The sequence below is a fragment of the Rhinatrema bivittatum genome, chromosome 17, assembly GCF_901001135.1.
Source record: "Rhinatrema bivittatum chromosome 17, aRhiBiv1.1, whole genome shotgun sequence".
In the NCBI taxonomy this organism is placed as follows: domain Eukaryota; kingdom Metazoa; phylum Chordata; class Amphibia; order Gymnophiona; family Rhinatrematidae; genus Rhinatrema; species Rhinatrema bivittatum.
The window spans coordinates 1438209-1462068 of record NC_042631.1 but is presented as its reverse complement, the minus strand read 5'-3'; the positions used below and the strand labels follow the sequence as shown (position 1 = coordinate 1462068).

Genomic DNA, 23860 nt, shown 5'->3' with positions numbered 1-23860 from the left:
TATAGACCAGTGAGCCTGACTTCAGTGCCAGGAAAAATAGTGGAAAGAGTTCTAAAGATCAAAATCATAGAGCATATAGAAAAACATGGTTTAATGGAACAAACTCAGCATGGCTTTACTCAAGACAAGTCTTGCCTCACAAATCTGCTTCACTTTTTGAAGGGGTTAATAAACATGTAGGTAAAGGTGAAACAGTTGATGTAGTGTATTTGGATTTTCAGAAGGCATTTGACAAAGTTCCTCATGAAAGGCTTCTAAGAAATGTAAAAGGTCATGGGATAGGTGGCGATGTTCTTTCATGGATTAAAAATTGGTTAAAAGACAGGAAACAGTAGGATTAAATGGATAATTTTCTCAGTGGAGGGGGGTGGGCAGTGGAGTGCCTCAGGGATCTGTACTGGGACCTATACTTTTCAATATATTTATAAATGATCTGGAAAGGAATACGACGAATGAGGTAATCAAATTTGCAGATGCTACAAAATTAGTCAGAGTGGTTAAATCACAAGAAGATTGTGATAAATTGTGAGACTGTAAAATTGGGCATCCAAATGGCAGATGAAATTTAATGTGGATAAATGCAAGGTGTTGCATATAGGGAAAAATAACCCTTGCTGTAGTTACACGATGTTAGGTTCCATATTAGGAGCTACCACCCAGGAAAGAGCTCTAGGCGTCAAAGTGGATAACACATTGAAATTGTCGGTTCAGTGTGCTGCGGCAGTCAAAAAAGAAAACAATGTTAGGAATTATTAGGAAGGGAATGGTAAATAAAACAGAAATTGTCATAATGCCTCTGTATCGCTCCATGGTAAGATCGCACCTTGAATACTGTGTGCAATTATGGTCACCACATCTCAAAAAAGATATAGTTGCAATAGAGAAGGTACAGAGAAGGGCTACCAAAATGATAAAGGGGATGGAACAGCTCCCCTATGAGGAAAGACTAAAGAGGTTAGGACTTTTCAGCTTGGAGAAGAGACGGCTGAGGGGGGAATATGATAGAGGCCTTTAAAATCTTAAGAGGTCTAGAACAGGTAAATGTGAATCAGTTATTTACTCTTTCGGATAATAGAAAGACTAGGGAGCACTACATGAAGTTAGCATGTAGCACATTTAAAACTAATTGGAGAAAATTCTTTTTCACTCAACGCATAATTAAACTCTGGAATTTGTTGCCAGGGGATGTGTTTAGTGCAGTTAGTATAGCTGTGTTTAAAAAAGGTTTGAATAACTTCTTGGAGGAGAAGTCCATTACCTGCTATTAATCAAGTTGACTTAGAAAATAGCCACTGCTATTACTAGCATCAGTAGCATGGCATATGCTTAAGTTTTTTGGGTATTTGCTGGATACTTGTAGCCTGGATTGGCCACTGTTGGAAACAGGATGCCGAGCTTGATGGACCCTTGGTCTGACCCAGTATGGCAATTTCTTATGTTCTTACATCTGGGCATGAATAAGAAACGTGCTTTGTTATTTGAAATGCTAGTCTGACACCTTTATGGGCAGGAAAGGTGTTGATCAATAAACAAAAATCTAAAGTATAGACATGGAGAAATGTTTGGTAGAAAGGAGGCTAGATACATTCGTCTTTCAAGAAAGTAATTCATTGTGCTTTTCTTCCTTGCTAAATCAATGCTGGAGTTTTTTATGCTTATAAACAGTTTTCTGTGCATTGCTTCTGTTTTTTTACTATTATTTTCCAGAAATATTAAAATAATCATACAAAATAATAATAATACAACTGCCAATATGAGGAAAGCCCTTCATAGCCTGAGCATATTTTGATTGGAGATGAGCAGATGTTTCAAATAGAAACATTAAAAAAAAAAGTAGTAAAGTTAGATTCTTTTATAATCTACCAGTAAAAGACATCTGCAATTAGCAGAGAAACTATCATCCTAATGTTTATGAATATACTCTAATCTTGATGGAACCTTAGTAAGTCTTTAAAGATATTTTTGCAAGTCACTTCCCAGAATGCTTCTGGATTGCATTCACCATTCTGAAAGCACATTAAAAGTATGTACAGCGTGTGGAAGACAGATGTCCATAAAGCTAGTTCATTTTTGCAAGCTATTTATTTCCTGGATTTGTGGACTTAAACTGGCAAGTTCCAAATCCTCTGGTTCCTATGTACTAAGGGAAAACCTTTAGAGGGTCATTTTCAAAGGCATGCATGGGGATTGTGCGTGTAAAATCACCATATGTGCATGAAAGTAACTTCAGTGCACAGTAAGCAAATTTTCAGAAGGGCAGGAATACACGCGACTTATTGTTGCAGAATGGAAAAGTAAGCACACACAAAGAGGACATTCCAAGGCGGGGTTTGGAAATATGTGCTCATTTACATAATTTATAAGTGGAATATGTGTATTCGCCATCAAACTTTACTCACTCTGTACCACGCTATATTTATATGTACTGGTTGATGACATCTCCCTCACAATAAAACCCATGGTCAAGAGTCTGATTGTCATTCTAAACTCACAAATATTTACAATTGCCAGAAGCGCCCACCACCCGCGCAAGCAACTCAAGAAGATAAAGCTGTGCCCAGAGAGACTACCTGACAACCATTTGTCCTCTCCTTACTGGACTACTGCAATATGTTCTACATAGACTTACTACAAAATCCTCCATCGCCAACAGTTAGTACAGAAAACTGCTGCCTGGATGCTATTTGAGTCCAATTACAGGGAACACATTACTCCTATACTTCAAGATTTCCACTGGCATCTAATTCCCTACCAGGCCAAAATCCCAGCATTCAAATCACAAAAAGGACTAAGCCCTACCTGCCTGTCTTTCTATAAGCCACCCACAGGCTTAGATCTTCTGCATCTCCCTGCTCCCAGATTCCAGGTTCACTGAACCCGCAAGCATGTTCTCTCCTTGTTCCCCACCAGGCTCTGGAATTCTCTCTCAATGACTTTTCATCGCATAGTGAAAACCTGGTCTACTCTCCCAGTCCCCACTGTCCATAGCACCAACCTTAGTGCACTTCATATTTACCCACATACCACATGACGGAGTATAATCTGCACCACACTGTACCATATGTTGTCCTGTAGTATATGTAATGGTCCTATACAAACTGCACCATAAGCTGTTTCTGTTTAGTGTGTAACTGTAATGTACTGTAACCCATAAGTACACCATTCAATAATGCTGCACTGTGCTCTAAGCATCATGCTAGGAGAGAGAGTAATACAACCTTGTAATACTATATATAAATAAAGTCATTTTCACCATACATATAACTAAACATTTCACTTTCAAGTTAAGATCTATTATAGTTTTTAAGCAGATCCCCTGCATTTCCTGAGCTGCACTGGGGGCACCTATACTGAAAATATATCAAAAATCGCATTTGATTGGTTCATACTGGCAATGACAAATGATGTCACAGATACTGCATGAACCAATCAGTTAAAATTATGGGCAATATCAGTTGTGGCATTTGTCAGCATACCTGCTCTCATGGCACCTGCCAAACTGGAATGGAGCCATTTTAAGAATTTCAAACTAACAGAAGTGAAATTTATAAACAGTAAACAGTGGATTTCATTACTCAGCATGTAACACATAGAGTATATGAAATTTTCTTTCAAATGCAAACCCTACTCTCAGCTATAAACTTTAACAAATCACTTTATTTCCCTGTTCCTCAGTTTACCATAAGTAACTGAATAATAATAACATTGATGCTCCTTTCGTTCCCATCTGTTTTTTTTTTTCATTTTATGTTTATAATTTTCAAACTAATTAAATCAAGATAACAACTCAGAAACAGATAAATCCCAATGTAATCTATTAACCAATAGAAAGAAAAAAAAGAACATCAATATGAGGCTCCATTTATCTGGTTATAGACCACAACTGTGGAGAGCAATAACCAAAGACAAGGAAAAAAAAAGGAAAAATTACCCCAGCCATTAATCTATGGTCACAAACGAATCGTAGGGACCAGCTACTTTATCTTGGAGAAATCTTTCCTGCTGATCAGGAACATAAAAAATAAACTTGTACCTAACATTTTTATATGACATTTGCATGGAAATTGCAATTGAAAACTAGCGCAGAGTTAAAACTCTCTTTTCTGGAAAATAATTTACTTTGAGATTGAGTTGCCTTAGTCACATCTGGAAAAATGTCTAACTTTTCCCTAGAAAAGACTTTTCTTTAAGCTTTAAGGTCTCTAAAACATAAGTAACAATGAGTGTCATAGAAGGGCAATCAGCTTGAGAGTCCTGGAAGGGAATAAGAACATTTTCACCTTCACAATAGGCCGAAGTGCCACATGAAGGAACAGAAACAACAGACTCATTCTCAAATAATACACCTTGACTACCTTAGGAATTTCTTCAACACCTCAAGCTAGAAATCTAACTTATCTTTAGGAGACAATGAAGAAACAAAAGGAAAGTTTAAAATATGAAGATTAAGGCTCCTAAGATAATTCTCTCTAGGCTTTAATTTGTTATGAAGAATCCCATCATCTCTGATCAAAACTAGAGAAGAGTTCTGTAAGGTCCGTTCCACTACCCCTATTCTCCTCTCAAACTCTGAAAGGGTTTCGGAATGTTAGAAACCTGAAGATGCAAATGCTCAAATGAATACACAAAAAATAAGATCCAATGATGCTAGACACTTAGTAAATATCCAAAAATGTAGAATTGTCTAGCACAAAAATGAACCAGGATTGTTGGAAAGCATCTGGGGAAAACCTCATATGGTGCCTTTGATAGGCTACTAGTGCCTAAAGGGCTACAGATACTCCAACCCCACAATTGTGGATGATGGATGTGTTATAATCATTGGTTACCCCAGAGCGTGTGATGCTTTCATGATATCTTAAAGCTATCACGTGAATCAGGTATGAGTCCACTAAAGTGGATATGCTGGTGAACAATTGCATATTTTACCAGTCTGTTGTGCTCACTGCAATGGCGCCAAGATCATTCATGAAATATCTTCGTGCTGTCTGTGTATTTAACTCGACATTGCAATGTTTCGAAAACCAGTTCTTCGTCAGGGAAAAACTTGTAAGCATGATGTCAGCACTTTAAACATTAATATCGGCACTGTCATGGATACCTGAAATGATAGTGTGTAACACAATCCTTAAAGTGATGCGATAACATCTATGTATAGACGGAGGCAAATTGTTATGGGCACTTACTTAATTTGAAAAGGTCAATGGTGCATCTAAAATCGAGACTCCCTGAGCACTACAAGAAATATTAGAAACATCAATAAATGTCCGTAAGTTGAAAACAACGTTAGTTGAGAGATATCTTTAAAGCTTACGTGCGCGATCTGGGTCTGCTGCATCCGTCTGATCTGACATTGACAGTCGGTTGCTGTGAGACGCTGACCTTTAAAACAAAAAGTCCCGCCAATTTTGGGAAAGCGGAAGTGACATGTCTGTCCAGAAATGGGCATGTGCTTCATAGGGGGACCATTTTGAGTTGGTTGGGGAACCCAAGGCTCCAAACATGGGCTTGTACTTCATACGGAGGCCATTTTGAATGATTGGGTAAATCTAAAGCTCCAAAAATGGGCTTATACGTCATACAGAGGCCACCTTGAAAAAGGTGAAGAGACAATAACAATCCAAAAATGGGCTGTTATGTCATCAGGGAGCCCTATTGGAAAGCTGAAATCGCAATTATAAAATGATGCTAAATTAAAGAAAACCATTCCACTTTTTCATTGCGGCCAGAGGGCTCTACACTCCGGAGACAGAAAATCCATTGATTTTCTTTGTAATTAAGGGTAGATTGTCTGTCTCCCCCACGCCAAGTGTGTGGAATTTGTTCAATGATCAACCACCGTAGATCCTCAAACATATGGTTGTGAGTTAGGCAATGTGTCACAATTGGTGCTTTTGTATCCTTGTTTTTAAGACAAATTTTATGTTCGGTTAGTCAAATCCTGATTTTGCGTTTTGTACGACCAACGTATATCAACTGACATGGACATACAAGACCATAAATTACGAAGCTTGTGTTGCAATCAATCGGAGAAAATTATTTTTCACTCAACACACAATAAAGCTCTGGAATTTGTTGCCAGAGAAGGTAGTTAGTGCAGTTAGTGTAGCTGGGTTCAAAAAAGGTTTGGATAAGTTCTTGGAGGAGAAGTCCATTAATGGCTATTAATCAATTATACTTAGGGAATAGCCACTGCTATTAATTGCATCAGTAGCATGAGTTCTTCTTAGTGTTTGGGTAATTGCCAGGTTCTTGTGGCCTGGTTTTTGGCCTCTGTTGGAAACAGGATGCTGGGCTTGATGGACCCTTGGTCTGACCCAGCATGGCAATTTCTTATGTTCTTAATGCCACTTCTAGGGTCTGGTAAAACATGCAATTGTTCACCAGCATATCCACTTTAGTGGACTCATACCTGATTCACGTGATAGCTTTAAGCTATCATGAAAGCATCACACGCTCTGGGGTAACCAATGATTATAACACATCCATCATCCACAATTGTGGGGTTGGAGTATCTGTAGCCCTTTAGGCACTAGTAGCCTATCAAAGGCACCATATGAGATTTTCCCCAGATGCTTTCCAACAATCCTGGTTCATTTTTGTGCTAGACAATGCTCAAATGAAGATATAATCTTATCAATTCTGATAGACAGAGACTTCTCCAAGGTAGTAATAGTTGTCCACACAGTCTGCAGAGTAAGGACTTTATTAGGGAGGGTGTATATGCTATAGATTCTAACATTCCAGGAACAGATGACAGCTTGAACAGTTGGATCCCCAGCCATCATAGGTTAGGGATCTGACTTCCCAGAGATGGTATCAGGGCTGAGAGAGAAGTCAAGTTCAAGGGGAATGGAGGAAATACCATCAAGTTCCCCAATCCCAGAGAAGGCATACCTGTGACTGCTAGTATCACAGCGTCTTTCCTCTGTGAATAAATATGAGGACAAAGGTGAACTGGAAGACATAGTGAATTTGGATTTACAGAAGGCATTTAAATTCCCTCATAAGAGGCTTCTAAGAAAACTAAAAAGTAATGGGATAAGAGGCGATGTCCTTTTGTGGATTGCAAGCTGGTTAAAAGACAGGAAACAAAGAGTAGGATTAAATGGTCTGTTTTCACACTGGAAAAAGGTAAACAGTGGAGTGCCACAGGGATCTGTACTTGGACCGCTGCTTTTTAATATATTTATATTTATAAATGATCTGGAAATGAGTATGACAAGTGAGGAGATCAAATTTGAAGATGACACAAAATTATGCAGAGTAGTTAAATTTCAAGCGGAATGTGATAAAATGCAGGAGGACCTTGTGAGACTGGAAGATTGGGCGTCCAAATGGCAGATGAAATTTAACGTGGACAAGTGCAAGATGATGCATATAGGGAAAAATAATCCTTGCTGTAGTTACACAAAGTTAGGTTCTAACTTAGGAGTTACCACACAGGAAAGAGATCTAGGCGTCATAATGGATAATACATTGAAATCTTCAGCTCAGTGTGCTGCGGTGGTCAAAAAAGCAAACAGAATGTTAGGAATTATTAGGAAGGGAATAGCAAATAAAATGGAAGATGTCATAATGCCTCTGTATCGCTCCATGGTGAGACCGCACCTTGAGTACTGTGTACAATTCTGGTCACTGCATCGCAAAAAAAGATATAGTTGCACTGGAGAAAGTGCAGAGAAGGGCAATCAAACTGATAAGGGGTATGGAACAGCTCCCCTATGAAGAAAGGCTAAAGAAGTTTGGGCTGTTCAGTTTGAAGAAGAGACGACTGAGGGGGAATATGATTGATGTCTACAAATCATGAAAGAACTTGAACAAGTTAATATAAATCGGTTATTTACTAGAGATGTGTTTCGGGTTTTGATATCATGTCGGGCTTCATTTCAGGGCCCCCCCCCCCACAGGAATTTCGTTTTTCCCACAGTTCGGGGGGGGGGTTTTTTGGGGGCCCCAATTTTCGGGTTAGTGTGCACTATCAGGATAGCATGCACTAATCCCGATAGTGCGCATTAACTCCCGATAGAGCGCACTAACGGGTCAGAGTTAGCGTGCACTACCCTGAAAAATGAATTTTTCTGAAATTTTGGAAAAATTTAATTCATTTTTTGGTTCTCCTGAACCATACCGAATTAGGCAATTTTGTTGAAATTGCCTAATTCGGGAAAAATGAATGCACATCTCTATTATTTACTTTCTCAGATAATAGAAGGACCAGGGGGTACTCCATGAAGTTAGCAAGTAGCTCATTAAAAACAAATCGGAGAAAATTATTTTTCTCTCATTGCCAGAGGATGTGGTTACAGCAGTTAGTGTAACTGGGTTTAATAAAGGTTTGGATAAGTTCCTAGATGAGAAGTCCATTAACTGCTATTAATTAATAAGCAATAGTAGCTTGAGATCTACTTAATGTTTGAGGTACTTGCCAGGTACTTGTGACTTGGATTGGCCAGTGTTGGAAACAGGATACTGGGCTTGATGGACCCTTGGTCTGACCCAGTATGGCAAACCTTATGTTTCCCCATCAATGTGGAAATACCAGGCTGCGAGGAATCAGACATAGGGACACGCCTCTTTGGTATACAGTTGCAGCAGGCCAGCAACTGAGCAACGTAGGAGCCCAGGTTTTTAGAGCTTCAAAGGGGCCAGCTAATTACATCAATGGCACTTTGGGAAACTTCCACACAGTGTCTAGTTTTCTCAGCTTGGGCTCCTCTAATGAGATGCTGCCGGAGCGCTGGTTTTTAGAGCTCCCAAGGCACTGGCTGATGACATCAATGGTGCTTCAGAGAATTTCCACATGGAATCTGGCTTCTCCAAATAGGGTTCCCCCAGTTCTTGCCCATCTGAAAACTTTCACAAAAATAAGTAGCTAGGAATTCCACCACACAGGATATATACATATATATCTACACACACAAGTTGTAAAATGCATGCTAGATGCATTGCAGAGAGGCACATTTCAGTTACACAGCTCTGCACAAGATAACTCACATGTCCAGGGCCAGTGCTTCCATTAGGCAAACTAGGCAGTCATCTAGAGTGAAAAATTGTTGGGAGCAGCAAAATCTGCCAGCGTAAGGCCTAGAGAAGTGCTGTGCCAGAGCTTCTACTGCCAAAGAAGGGGGAACTGTGCTAGGAGCCACTGCCAATAGGTAACAGTGAGGCGCTGTGCCAGAGCTTCTACTGCCAAAGAATGGGGAACTGTGCCAGGAGCCACTGCCAATAGGTAAGGTGGGGAGGAGAATGCATGACCAAAGGTTCTTCTAGGGTGCCAAATACTCTTGCACTGGACTTGCACCTATCTTGCCCCCTCACCCCCTACTAGTGTCCCAGGTTGTAGACATAGGAGCAGAAAGCTGTAGTGGCATCGCTGCCACAGACTTCCACCACTCCTCCCGGGTCCTGCACTGCCTTGGAAGTGATAGAGAAGGGGACCAGCAATGGCACTGGTGGAGGCGCAGAATCCCACTCTGCTCCCACATCCAGCCCTGCCTTGTGTGCATCGTGCGCAGCTGCTTCAGTAAGGCTAGGCAGCCGTATATATGCAGCTTACCCTGACTTCTGATGTGTACAGATAGACAGACAGATGACTGCACCTTCCACAATAGGTACTCTCACTTTAATAAAACATTCCTAAAAAAGGCAGTTGTCTGCAGTTTGTGCCACTTGTGTTTGTCATTGTCCTGATGGCTACTCTGTGCATACACTGGAGGGAATTAGGATGTGCTATTTGTGAATAGTTGGCGCTAAATGTCTTATTGTGTGCACTAGTCACATATAGTGCATGCTCTACTTGTACATAGCATGAACTATTTGCAGTTAGTGTACACTGTTTGTAAATAGCATTTGCTAATTCCCTTCAGTGCATATGCAGAGCAGTTGCCAGGGTACGGAGGTGAATGCCATGGCTGGAGGGTGGGGCAGAAGTGGTTGGGCATCGCTCCTGCACCTCAAGACCTCAGGTTCCCCTGGGGTAAAGGAGAGGTAGTGCTAGTTGGGGTAGTCCAAGGGACATCAGGGACCTAAGCTGTTTTACAGACAGGTGGGGCATGGTTTCACATTGTTTTGGCGGGGGTGGGGAGTAGGAGTGGCAAATAGGTGAAATGTTATTATACCCTGTCATTTTGTGACAGGCTTTCTTACTAATGTTAGAATGAAAAGCATCGTACAAATCCAAAATTACTATTATTATTATTATCCTCTAACTATACAGATCCAGAGTTAGTAATATTAAATTACACAAGCAATATCTGAGCATTGCTAATGTTAACAGTTCACTCATAGTACTGTAACAAAACATTCAATAACACAGGTTTTCAGCGTTTCCTGACATGTTATATTTCCTTTCATTTGCAAAACACTGTTCAACATGTGTTCATATAAGGCACATAATTATCCTTTGTTGCATTTCAAACAAAAATTGAGGCTGTCCAAAAGCTGAGCCAAAAAAGTCAATCTACTGTTATAAAGTTTAGTTTTTTAAATGTACTTTAATGTACCTGTATAGCCTTTTGGTTGTTACAGTTTTGGCAGAATAGATGCTACTATTCAGAAGCAGGGTTTTTATAGGTAAATCTCTATGCAGTTATTCTAAACATTTTCTTTCAAACCTTTTATGACAATTGCAAGTGATCTTAAATTACTAAGCTTCATACTGAAATCTCTTTAGAAAGAGTGTAAAGACCCCTCAGTCACACTTCACACTTACTGCTTTTCCCAAATACTCCTTATGGCCTGGATCATGGATATAAAACACTGATAAGAGCACCAGTACAATCAGAGTATATACAGGTACTGCTATTACTAATACCAGGGAAAGATAAATTCTAATAAAGACAGTCTGCCACCAATACAGAAAAACACACAACTTTCAAGGTACCAATGAAAAAATGTGGATAATGTTATCTGCCTGGAAGTGCAAAATGAATCCTCTCTACATTTAAAATTGCAGCATCAATTATAATTAACTTTTTGCATAGACAAAATCTAACTCTAGAGGACTTGATTAATCTAAAAACATTTTTTAGCCTCTAGAGGGCAAATATCAGAAAAAAAAATTGAAACTGTTATAAAAGATTATATTCTGGAGTATTTCAGCCAAAACAAAGATGAAAAATACTCTTTGCAGTGCACAAAAGCCGCTATAAATGCTCCAATAGCCGCTTCCACTCTGCTCACACATACATTCAACAAGGTGCAAACTTTTATTCACCCACTGAACAACCAGGGCTAGAGCATATTTACTTCTGCTTAGGTCCAGGCTAGAGCTCCAACTATCTACGGATTTTGACACTTAAAACTTTGCTATACATGAGAGAGATAGGAAAGCTAGATAGAACAAATGCTTTTCTTTTACTCTATCAGATTAAAGTTTCTCATTTAGGGTTAATTTTGTAACATTTCATAACATTTGCGGGCTATTGCACAACTAATATGCCACAATTTTCACAGTGAACTTGCATGCATAAATTCTCTTTGAAAAATTACCCACACACAATTGCACCTGCAGTGAAAATTTACTTACATACTTTTTAAAATCCAAAAATATGCAATGTAAATGAAAAGCATGCTCAGACATCACCCAGGGTACACCTCTCCCAAACGCTGGTGTTATGCGTGCAATAGGAAAGCCTTTTAAAATTTCCCCCCCTAAAGCTACTTAATAGAGTTGGTACCACTTTCCCCACCAAGGAGTGTGGTCTGTACTTTCTAAAAACCACTTTCTCCTACCCTAATGGGGCTCATCTAACAACCTATGTAATAGAGTCAGCAAATGTGTGCACCAGTTGCGCCAGTTTCCAAAGCAAACTTTGAAAATGTATCCCATCAGAATTACCCGCACAGAATTTCACCTGCTAATCTGTGTGCAGGGCATTTTGAAGGGAATTTATGCCCATACTTTTGAAAATCCAAAAGTGTACATTTAAATCCAAAGCACACCCTAACTCCACCTCAAGAATGCCTCCGTTCAGTCCGGCTAAACCTGTGTGCACGCAGGTCATACACGCGTGACCTTACCCACGTTAAGCAGTCAATTTTATAAGAAAACCATTTCCACGGCTAAAGCTCTGTTTTACCTGTGGAAATGTCTTTGAGCTTATAAAGCATTCATAGACTCTTTTTTATTTTATTCTTAGCCTGTTTTACTCCCTCTTGCTCTCGCACTGTCACACCTCACACACACATGCAATCCATATATTGCAAACCCTATTACATATCTACATCATTGATCTATTTATTTTAAAATTCTTCCATTCTGCCTACAGTGAAACATGTCATTCTAAACAAATTACAGATCATCAAACATTAAATAGCAAAAGTAAAACAATACATGAGGAATTATATTTACTCATACCCATAGCAGACATCCAATGGCCTATGCTGATATGGTACTGACATGCTGCAATACTACACTGGAATTAATTCATACTGTCTACTTATAGCACTTGCTACTCCTACTACCTAGTCATTTATCAATCATATAAGCTAATGTGCATATATAAGTCATACCCCTCCTTCCCACCATGTACAGAACAGCAGGCAGCAGATATGGTGGCCAAGTTTCCTGAGCACTGCTAGGATGTTTATATTTTAAGGCACAGCCCCTATAGGAGTACAAGTGTGCTCATGTTCCCGGGAATGGATCTGTGTGCCAGAGATGTAATCTTATGTATAGTTTTCTCAGGGAAGTGTGACAGGACCATAGCAAGCAAAGTGCCCTTCTTGTGCGCCTGTAGGTGAGATCAGGTATGTCCATTTAGCCTGACTGTGAATATTATTCTGCATCCCATCTGCTCATAAAAATGCCACCATAGTACCCCTAGGTCTGCCAGTGCAGTTACACAGCAAATATCTGGCATTTACTAAGTGAACTTTCTGTAGCTGACTTCTACCAAAATGTGCAATGAGCATAAGCTTTTTTGTTTTATTCTCTCTTCAATATACATGACACACTTCCCTAATTCTTATCCAAACGTTTATTATTGCCTTAATAATATGCGTTATTTTGCATAATAAATGAAAGAAGTCTATTTTGCATTATTTTATCTTTGTTTCCTCATTGATTTTTCTGGAGTTAGGCCACAAAGCATATTTAACCGAGGCAGAGAGATAACTAAGTGTGGACAAATGCTTTTAGCTTCATGCTCTTAGTTCAAGCAAACATGGTCAGAATATGGTCAAAATATTTCGTCTGCCCAATTCCAGATGTTGGCAATGTTGAATGAATCTATGTAACCAAAAAGGGATAAAGAAGCTCATGGATATTGTAATAAAGGTGATAAAGAACTCCATAATTTCTAGCGGTGATTAGGGCACCCTAAAAACCCACATAAAGGGTTTACTCACTGTTTCCAAGATACACATGGCTTCTAAGCTGTATTTTTTAAACAATAGATGCCATTATTTTTATTTGCCAATCTCTGAGAATATTATTTTGCTGGAAAATTTTCTAAGTCCCAAATTTGTATAAATTGAGGCCATTAAGAGTAAAAAATCAGATTTAATCTTTTGCCAGTCAAGATTGAATAGAAAAAAGAGCAACATATTAATAGCACATTTAAACGTTAAGCAGGATTAAAAGTCTTCTAAGTAGTAATGAGTTGTTCCTTCACCCCTAAATAGTAACTGAAATTTTGAACAGAACTCTCTGTGTATAAGAATAAGCACTGACTATAATGCGGCAAGAAAACTTCACTAGGTCCTACAACTGCCTTCCAAACAGACGCGTAATCTAGATTTGGTTCCTTGGTTCTCTTTTTATCCAGTTAAGAAATCAATAAAATGTTACTGCAGTAAAAAGTTTATCATAAAGTACTAAAATAAATAAAACAAGCCTAATTTATATTGTATTTAAATGATCTGGTAAATATATTCTCCGTGTATTGTAGCATTTTTCTTCAATGTGAAGCCTATGGCAAATAATTTTAATTAATAAGGACTCACAAACCTCTGCAAATAGTTTGTGGCAAGTAATTAAACCTTTTGCATCTCAAATATCTATACAATTTATCTCCTGTTTAAAAAATATATATTTAAAAAGAGGAAACATACAATAAAAATTATTCTAAATATAACTGGTAAAAATACTGTTCTTTCATTCTTTGCAATAAAATTCCTTCCCATGCATGATGTAAGTTACTGCAAATGTGACTACTCAGAGTTAATAGTGCTGTGTGAAGAAGCTAATGTCTCCTCTCCCACAATCTGCAAGGCCCTGCAACTTTTACACACTAATCAAAATTAAACACTAGAGCCAAAAATGTGCTGGCTCGTTCTATGTTGTATCTATATTCCTACCACTGCTAAGTCCCTCCATATAATTTACTAGATGATAAATATCTCCAGCAAATTATCTATAGTTCATAGGCTTCTGAGGCCCATACACTCTGCACACACTCTAGCAAGTGGTGCAAGCTATTTTTCTATCAGGATTGCCATGTTAATGAACCCAGCAGAAAAACAGTGCACGTAGTTTGTCAATGACGTGTTTTGCAAAAACTTTAACTACACTTCAATGGGGGTGTAGTTACATTTTTGCGAAACTGCCTTTGCAAAGTTATTTTCACACATAGTTTTACTATGCTGATAATTAATGAGCTATTTTGCATAATTTTGCATTATAATGACTCATTAACTATGAAGTACCATAACATTTCACAAGAGTAAAAGTACCTAAATAATAGTCAAATAGCTAAATTTCATAGGATAAAACAGCAAATATTGTGTACTATTTGAGATAATGAACACTACTGGCCCTTTTTGCATACACAGCGGCCTTTGCAAAATTGTGGTCCCTTTTTGTACATCGGCCTCTTGCCGTTATCAGCTACAAACTTCCCCAAAACATTCACCTGAACTAGAAAATGCCTGGGCTGTGTGCTCCTGACTAGAGTAAAGCTTTGCCTCAGCAATGCTGAATGTATATTTGTAAACACTCACATGAAAATATTTTCACATCCTGAAGAAATAATTATGCAGAAGCAAGCAGCACCTTGCAGCTTGCACTCCAGAAAGAGACAGCCCTGGCTGCCCAGCCTGCGCCTTTATAACAGGATTTCACAGAGGAAAGTACTGCCTAAGTTCAGTGGGGATGCCTTGTGCTCATCTACTTGGAAAAGCACCATCCCCACTGTTTACAGACAAAGCAACCTGAAAGCAGGAGCTGAACATGAAGAAGGCTGCCCCTTCCCTCTCTGTAAATAAAGAGAGATCTAGACGTGCACTTTTCCAGCTGTTTCAGAGCCCCCAACCCAGAATCCTCTGCCACTAAGATTGAAGAGAGAAGACGGTTACTGAGCCCCTAGCATGAAAACCAGAAAGGCCCCTTGCAACAGTGCTGGGCTGAGAAAATATGGAGAGAGAGAGGCATGCAGAAGGCAGAGAGACAGAGTTAGAATAACAAGTTGGAGAAGAACAAGGAGAAAAAATCAATTTGCTGCTGCTGCTGCCACCAGTCCAGCAGGGAGGGAGGGGGGGGGGGGTGAGAAAAAGGAAAGGCAAGAGGAGGCTGTGACTCCAGCCTGGCAAGGTGACCACAGCCTGGGGGGAGCACTGCCAGGGCATCAGAGGCTGAGGAAGCAGCTGGGGCTGGGGCTGGGCTCCAGCAAGTTACGACTTCTCCTCCTCATCCTCTCGGGCAACTTCTCCTCCTCTGCAGAAGAAGTTCAGGCGCTGCTGGACCTCCCCGAGCCCGGCGGCGGCGGCAGCAGCCTCCTCGCCCCCTCTTCCCCAACACATTCATGCACACAATCCAATGGCAAAGAGCTGCATACTCCACCCTCAGCGGGAACTCGGGGCAAAAGTCTTCTTGCAGAAATCCTTCCTCGGCCTCTGCAGCCTCCCTCTTACTTTTCTCTAAAAATATTTCTTTCACAGGAAAAAAACTGCTAGGTTGTTTCCTTTTCTCCCCTTGTTCTCTCCCTTCTTTATTATTATTATTGCAGTCTGTCCAAGTCTCGTCAGCTTTTTTTTCCCAATAATCCTCTTTCAGGGGAGTGAAAAAGAAGAATAACAAAATTGATAACAATAAGGATTAAACAAATTAAAAAAAAAAATAACAGAAAGAGAGAAACTGTGATACAAAAACAAGAACTCTTCTTCAATCTCATTCACCCCGGGCCGCAGCACTCTGAGCGGGATCCCTCCGCGCACAGTCACTCTCCGGCTGGGGCGGGCGGGCGCGCGCGCGTTCGGCTGACAGGACAGGGCGAGAACGGCGGGGAGGGAGAGATGGAACGTTACGGGCCGGCGCGCGACCCAAAAGCCTAGGAGAGCGAGGGGCGTGCGCGCGTGTGTGAACCAACCAGCGAGCTGTGCGGCGCGAGCCCATGCGCGCGAGGAAGACAGAGGGAACGCGCGCGTGCGCGCTTCACACTCCCACCCGCACCCTATATTCTCGGGGTCTATTTATTTCTGTGTACGGGAGGGCGCGCGCACGCACTTACCAGGGAGCGAGCCCGGGAGAGACACCAACAGAGTAAAGCAAAGAGGCACTTTGGCTTTGAAGCGGGGGAGGGGGGGCGGAGGGGAAAGTTGGGGAGGAGGGAAATCTTAACGGACCGTGACGGACGCGCCTCCGATTTAACTCCCATCCACCCGAATCCCTCCTTTAGTGTGAGAAATGGGGGGCCCGAGGGCCGCAGAAGGGGGGAAAATGACGGTCCTCCCGACCGAACTACTTGATGTGTCAGTGCGGCGAATTTATTTCACTTTGCCTAAGGAACGGGGCGTTCTGCGGCTCCCATTGCCTAGGGAAAAAACCCGGATGTAAAGTGAGTGAAACTAAAGTAGAGTGAAGTAGGGCAGCAAACTCTAGTGGAGCAGCGGCAGCAAAGAGGCTTTGCAAAGCATGCAGTGATGGGGAGGAAGGGGAGGAGAAAGCAAGCAGAGAGCAGGACGTGCAAATCCTGCAACGGACAGAAACCTGCAGGCCCAGAGAGGAAAGGCTACATACGCAGGGCTTGCAGCATGAGCGGCAGGAAAGAAAGAAAAACAGGCGAAGCCCCCAGGTCTGACAATCTGGAAAGAAAAGGGGGAACCTGCAGCATTTATTTTGGGTTTGTTTGTTTGTTTTATTTTTTGCAGTTCGGACAAATTGAAAAAATAGCCATGCTTACAGTCTGACAGGGAGTAAAGAGAGAATCACATACATAGGGTTCTTGGAGCCTGAAAGGGAATAAAGGGGGAACTGAAACAATGCACTGATTTGGACGTTGCACGTTTTCTGCTAAAATGTATTCTTGTGCTCAAAACGCCGTTTTCAACTTCCAAAAAGTGAACCGAGTGCTGAATGATGAGAAACATCCCCGAGTTTTCCCTATGCAGAGGCGGGAGGGCCCCGGGGAGCCACCAGAAGGGAGACTGAGAAGTGGGGAAAGCAGAAACCGAAGCAAAATGGAGACCCGCAGAAACAAGAAGATGAGGCAAAATAAATGAAGGCCTAGAAAAAAAAAAGGCAAGTATAGTGATGGAGGTACAAAGGGAAAGAGAAAAAAATGGAAGACATTAGAGACTAAAATTTGAAAAAAATATTAAAACAAAAGTAGAAAACTTAGAATTAAGATTCAGCAAGAAAAATATGGGACCAGATAAAGGTGCAAAAAAAAGAACAAAAGATTTGCCATAAAGGGTCAGACCAAGGGTCCATTAAACCCAGAATCCTGTTTCCAATCCAAGTCATAAGTACCTGGCAGGATCCCAAACGGTATAGATAGATCCCATGCTGCTAAGCACCAGGGAGAAGGAGTGACTATGCCCTAAGTCAACTTGATTAATAGCCTTTTATGAACTTCTCCTCCATGAACTTGTCCAAACCTTTTTTAAACCCAACTACACTAGCGGCTTTAATCACATCCTCCAGCAATGAATTCCAGAGTCTAATTGTGCATTGAGTAAAAAAAGTATTTTCTCTGATTTATTTTAAATGTGCTACTCACTAACTTCATGAAGTGTCCCTTAGTCTTTGTTTATAGTTTATTACTTTTTATATACCTACGTATCAACAATCCATCACATCGGTTTACAATAAATAAACATAAAACAATGAGACAAACAATCAATAAATATTATAAACAAGAGGGCAACGTCTAATTCTACTCTTTGTATTTTTTGAAAGAATAAATAACCAATTCACATTTATCCTTTCTATTCCACTCATGACTTTGTAGACCTCTATCATATCCTCCCTGAGCTGTCTCTTCTCCAAGCAGAACAGCCCTCTTTAGCCTTTCCTCATAGGGGAGCTATTCCAACCCCTTTATCATTTTGGTTGCCTTTCTCTGTACCTTCTGCAGTGCAACTATATCTTTTTTGAGATGCAGCAACCAGAATTACACACAGTACTGCAGGTGTGGCTTCACCATTGCGAAATACAGAGGTTTTATGATATTCTCCATTTTATTCTCCATTCCTTTCCAAAGAATTCCTGTTTGCTTTTTTGACTGCCACAGCACACTGAACTGAGGATTTCAATGTATTGTCTATTATGATACCCACTCCTTTTCCTGAATTGTAATGTTTAATATAGGACATAACATCATGTAACTACAGCGTGAGTTACACTCTCCATGTGCATTGTTTTGCACTTGTCAACATTAAATTTCATCTGACATTTGGATACCCAGTCTTGCAGCTTCTCACAATTCGCTGGGCTTTGTTTTGTGTTGTCTGCAAATTTGATCACTTCACTCATCATTCCCTTTTCTTCCCTAAGGGGCGGATTTTGCATAGGCTCGGTGACGCGCGCAAGCCCCAGGACGCACGTATGTTCCAGGGCTTGAAAAAATGGGTGGGGAGTGGGTGGGCTGGGGGCGGGACCGAAGCCTCTGGCACAGCACTTGGCCAGTGCACACAACCTATGCCTGCCCAGAGGCAGGTGCAACTTCACCGACAAAGGTCAGGGGGGGTTAGATAGGGCTGGGGGGCGGGTTAGGGAGGGGAAGGTGGGGAGGTGGAAGGAAAGTTTGCTCCGAGGCCGCTCCGATTTCGGAGCGGCCTTGGAGGGAACAGGGAAAGCCATCAGGGCTCGGCGCATGCAAGGTGCACAAGTGTGCAGCCCCTGGTGCGCACCAACCCCGGATTTTATAACATGCGCGCGGCTACGCACACATGTTATAAAATCAGGTGTAGATTTGTGTGCGCACAAATCTACACCCGCACATGGGTTTAAAAATCTGGCCCTAAGTGTTCTTTTAACCCCTCAATCATCTGGTCCAACCGACTCCCTCATAGGCTTCCTGTTTCACATATATTTTGAAAAGTTTTTGTTATGAGTTTTTACCTCCGTAAAAGAAATTTGATAACAGGAATAGGAGATAGAGGTATTGTGGAAAATGAAAGCAAAAGTTAGAAATCTTTTTAATTAAAATGGATTACCAAATTATATTACAATATCAAATGACTTGGAGAGGATGGGGATTTGGAATGCATAACATAGGGAGGCATATGTTTTGAGTGCTTAAGTCTCCACTGTTTCTTAAATGAACATAGTCACTGAAAATTACACTTTTTTTTTTCATTAAAATGTCTCTTTCCATTCCCCATTACTTTTAAAAGAAAATGCAAACCTGGATTGCAGTGCATGATGCAGTTCACTCTGCCACAGGGTGAAACAGTGGGACTCAGGAAGCACTTTTTAAAAGAAGTAACCTTTTGCAACCCTTTCTGGGCAAATCCTCTGTCTCCTCTGCAAAGGGTGATGCTGGGGAAGAAAGAGACTGTAATTTGTCTCCATCCTACTTTTCATCATCTTCCAGTTTTTCTTGTCTTTTTTTTCTGTCTTTATTCTCAGATTTATGCACTGCCTCTTCCAGTGAGACTACAACTGAAGTTTAATATATATAACAGACATCAAAACAATTATATAACTTATACAAATTAAATCAATTTATCTGCTAATCTGAGATGTAAAGATAGTTCGTGCCATAGAGAAGGACCTATGTATGTGAATGCTTGCAGCTTGGTCTCAGCAGTTCAACATCTAAAGCCTTAAGCAAGGCTTGGTGAGAGGATAGTTACAGATATTGTTCACAGGATAAGATGGAAGACAATGGGGTAAAGTATGGGATATTACAATCAGTTATAATGTAACAATAGAGAATCTTCAGCACTGGTTAAATATGGTCATACATTTTTGCATCTGAAATTAAATGGCTACTGTATTTTGCTATGCAGCCTAATATTTCATTCCTTTTAGCATTTATCTTGTACAAAAATGACAGTCCAAGGTTAAAATAATTTCTTTTGTCAAATGATAGGAGCCAGGTGCCACCTTATAGACGACACAATTTATTGAGGCAGAAACTTTCCAGGACAGAGTCTACTTTGTCAGAAGCATGAAGTGACCACTTCATTTTTGCTATACCTGAATGGCACAGCTATCCTTCTGAAGATTGTTTTGTACAGTGATTTATTTGTATGACACAAAAAGGATCCAGCCTGGATTTCATGATATCACCCTTGATCTAGTTTCTTGTCAATTCTAATTAATCAGGTCTTCATCTGTTAATAATTTTGAGTTTATATTGTACCTTGCCTAGGATGCCTTTCAGTAAAAAAAATAAAATATTTTGCAAATTAGTGAAAAATTAATCCGAAGTAACAAAGTTGCATAAATGAAGCAGGAACCAATGTAATATAAAGACTGCTCTGGTCCTGGTAGGAGCGAATAAAGAGTTGCACACCCTTAAAGTAGTTTGACCCTAAGACTAACACTTTCAGTGCTGCCTGCTGTCCACATGTTACTGTACAGAACTGGTTTCTTGATACACATGAATTGTAAAATGTTTTGCAGGAATCAGGAAGTTGCTTACTTTAAGGAGAAACTTCTGAACCATTTTCCAATTGTTCCCCTGTGCTGACACATCTCAGGGAGGCGGGAAAGAAGAATTTCCAGGAATAAATATGAACAGCATATATCCAAGAGCTTTCTTAGATCTTGATTCACTAAGGCATTTCTATGGGAAATGCCTTGATAAATTGGGCCCTTAGGTCGTTTCTATTCCCTCAGACATTAGCTTTTTTTTTTAAACCCTTTGTTTCCATTTCTGGAATAATAGAGGAAAGTGGGGTTTGTGTGTGAGAGATCTCTTCCCCACTTCAGAAAATGATTCAGGCAGCCTTGGTGAAGTCATCCTCCTGCTGTTAAATGGATCCTGGTCAGGCAAGATGAGTAACCAAATGAACGATTCATCAGGGACCAGATTTTTATTTTAAGGTCATATGTTTTGGGAGGAGTTGGAAATCTTCAGATGTTATTGCTTTTAGCTTACATGTTTTACTTTCTTGTCTGCAAAAGAAGCTTAACAGCCTGTCTTGGAGAGTAGCAATGTTTACAAACTGGAATCAGAATTTCCCATGGTTTTCGCAGGGTCCACCTGGAGCACAGCTTTTGTAGTTGTCTCTGGTCCTCGAGAGTTTATATCAGAGTTGGAAAAAGTACAGCAAAAAGGAATGAAAGATGTGATTCCCTCCTCTTATTGTGACCATGTCTGGAATTTTATTTCCTGGAAAATCCTGACCAAAACCAGTTTAATTGGCAGATTTGAGAAAAAGATGAGAGTGAGCAGATTATGCAATCTGCTGCCTGGCGAGGCTCTGCCTATGCTATCCTTCAGCATCTTTAAAAGGAAATCATATCGGTACAGTTGCTTAATTGTGCACCTCATTTAGGGGCAATTTTCAGAATTGTGAGGGCGGGTACATTTCCCTGTCACGTTTGCAGCAGCTCTTGAAAAGAAAAGACGCATGTACGTTCTCTTTGAAAATGTCCCTGGGAAATAAGACCCCTCCGAGATTCACATCTGCTTTTTCTGCAGATACTTTGTCCAGCCAAAACTATGCTCCTAGTTTGGAAAATATGAACATACGTGTGTCCCCTGACCTAGTCCCTGCGCCAGGAACACCCCCATGAGAATGGGAGTAAAGGTTTGTGAGCATAGTGGGTGGGCAATTTGCCGTGGCTTACGTGATTGAGTCATCCTGCTTCATGTGCGTCTGATGGACCCTGCCAGAGGAAAGCTTAGACTGTGGCATTACAACTTTGCTGTTGATAGGAGAAAACATTTCCTGGCCACAGCAGCTCCAGAAGTGTGCAGGAGGCGCATTATTATTCTGGGCGCCAGGCATACACCGTGTTGCATTTCACCATGGCTCACGTTGGGGTTGGCTCTATTTCTGTACTGTGCTCTGTTGCTGATTGGGTATGGCAGAGAGATCAGAAATAATTTTGCTGTTCTTGGTCTAGAGGGCAAAAGATGATTGGTGTAAAAGAAGCCTTTATTGAAACTAGCCCGACTCTGGCCGAGTTTCGCTCTCGCAGGAGCTGCCTCAGGGGCTGTTAAGGGCAAAATTTAGAAATTAAAATAGAAATACACATATACATGACACATGAATGTATGTAAATGAATGAAAATTGGTGACATACATAAATAATAAGAGCTTAAATTGTGTACACATATCGACAACAATAGCATGAATGTCAATGATTACATAAAAAACAGTGACACATATATGGTAAAATGAACTAATCATTGATATCTCACTAATTTTTATGTAATCATTGACATTCATCTTTTGTCTCTTCGCTTACCAGCATATTGGATCGGCTTCCGCTTTGTTTCTTGGTCTAGAGGGCTTCAGGAATCAAAATCTTTTTAGCTAGATTTAAGGATTGGGGAAAAAAATTATAAAAATACCCTCTCAGAATGTGAGTGATTGCAAGGGTCTTGCAGTTTCTAGAAAGAGTTTGTACTTCAGGTATTGGAATAAACGTTTTTGGGGGCTTGACTGTTTCCAACTACTTCTTTGGGCTTCCATGGTTGGGATTTAGGGCTAAGAGTCTTTATTCATAACTTCCTTGGAGCATTTCCCCCTATTTCTATTACCTTCCCTACAGCAGCTCTTGTGGTGATGATTCCTTCCAGAGCCTGGTATGCCCGGTTCAGCTGCGTTTCAGCATGAGCAATGATCAGGACTCCTTCCTTCCTTAAACATCTCCTGAGCATCCCCCAGCTGGTCCAGGGAATGAAAACCAGGCCTGGGAATCGAACCCCGAACTGCTGCAGAACCACCAGGCCAGCATGGAATAAACGTCTTATGCAATGCTGCCTCTAATTGGCTGTAGCTACCTCGTTATTTGCAATCCCAATATAATAAAGAGGAACTTGCCACCAGCCTGCATCGCTGCTATGCAGATAGAGCTCCACCCCCTTCTTTAGGGGCGGAGATCTATTTGCATATCAGTGACATAGGCGCAGGGCAACGTTCCTCTTTATTAAACAGAAAAAAGAGAGTGGGAGAATGGCCAGGTCTTCTCACCAACGTAAAAAAGCCTCAGGGGCCTGTTGCAGAAGCTAGAAGCAAGGCCCCGAAAAGAATCACAAACTTGTGGAAGAAATGAAAACAGGCAGTGTGGGACCTGAGTGGTGGAAGTGAGGCTCGTCAGCCCTCGGTGGCTGAAAAAAGGAGGAAATTAGTTGCTGCACAGCTCCCTCAGAGGAAAGAGGAAGCTGCAATTGGGGTTTGGGGGGGGGAGGGCTAATTAACCAGGGTGGGTGAGAGGTTTGGGAGGGGGAGGAAACATGGGTGAGTGAGGGGATTGGGTAGAGGATGACGTGACATGGAGAGTAAGGGGATAAAAGGGGCTTTGGAAGGTATAATAAGGGTTGGGGGCTGTAACTTCCTTCCCTCCTCCATCTCATCTCAATCTTCCCTCCACCATTCACAGTCCTCCCTCACTTCGTCATCCTAATCTTCCCTCCTCTTCCACTCCTTTCTTCCTGCCTCCACCTCTTCCCTCCCCATCCTCCATCCTTACCTCTCTACCCTCCTGCCTAAGACTCCTTCTTCATTTCCT

At 40.9% G+C, this 23860-nt stretch overlaps 1 protein-coding gene across 2 annotated transcripts in view; it reads right to left on the bottom strand.

Moving 5' to 3' along the window:
* Positions 1-16141, bottom strand: part of PHF21A (PHD finger protein 21A) — a 191203-nt gene extending 175062 nt beyond the window's left edge. Inside the window, exon 1 of one of the 2 annotated variants that reach the window (XM_029582144.1) lies at positions 15780-16141. The gene's annotated coding sequence lies outside the window, so the exon portion shown is untranslated. The remainder of the gene's footprint in view (positions 1-15779) is intronic. The other variant, XM_029582145.1, reaches the window with a different exon arrangement.
* Between the last annotated feature and the right edge of the window lie 7719 nt (positions 16142-23860).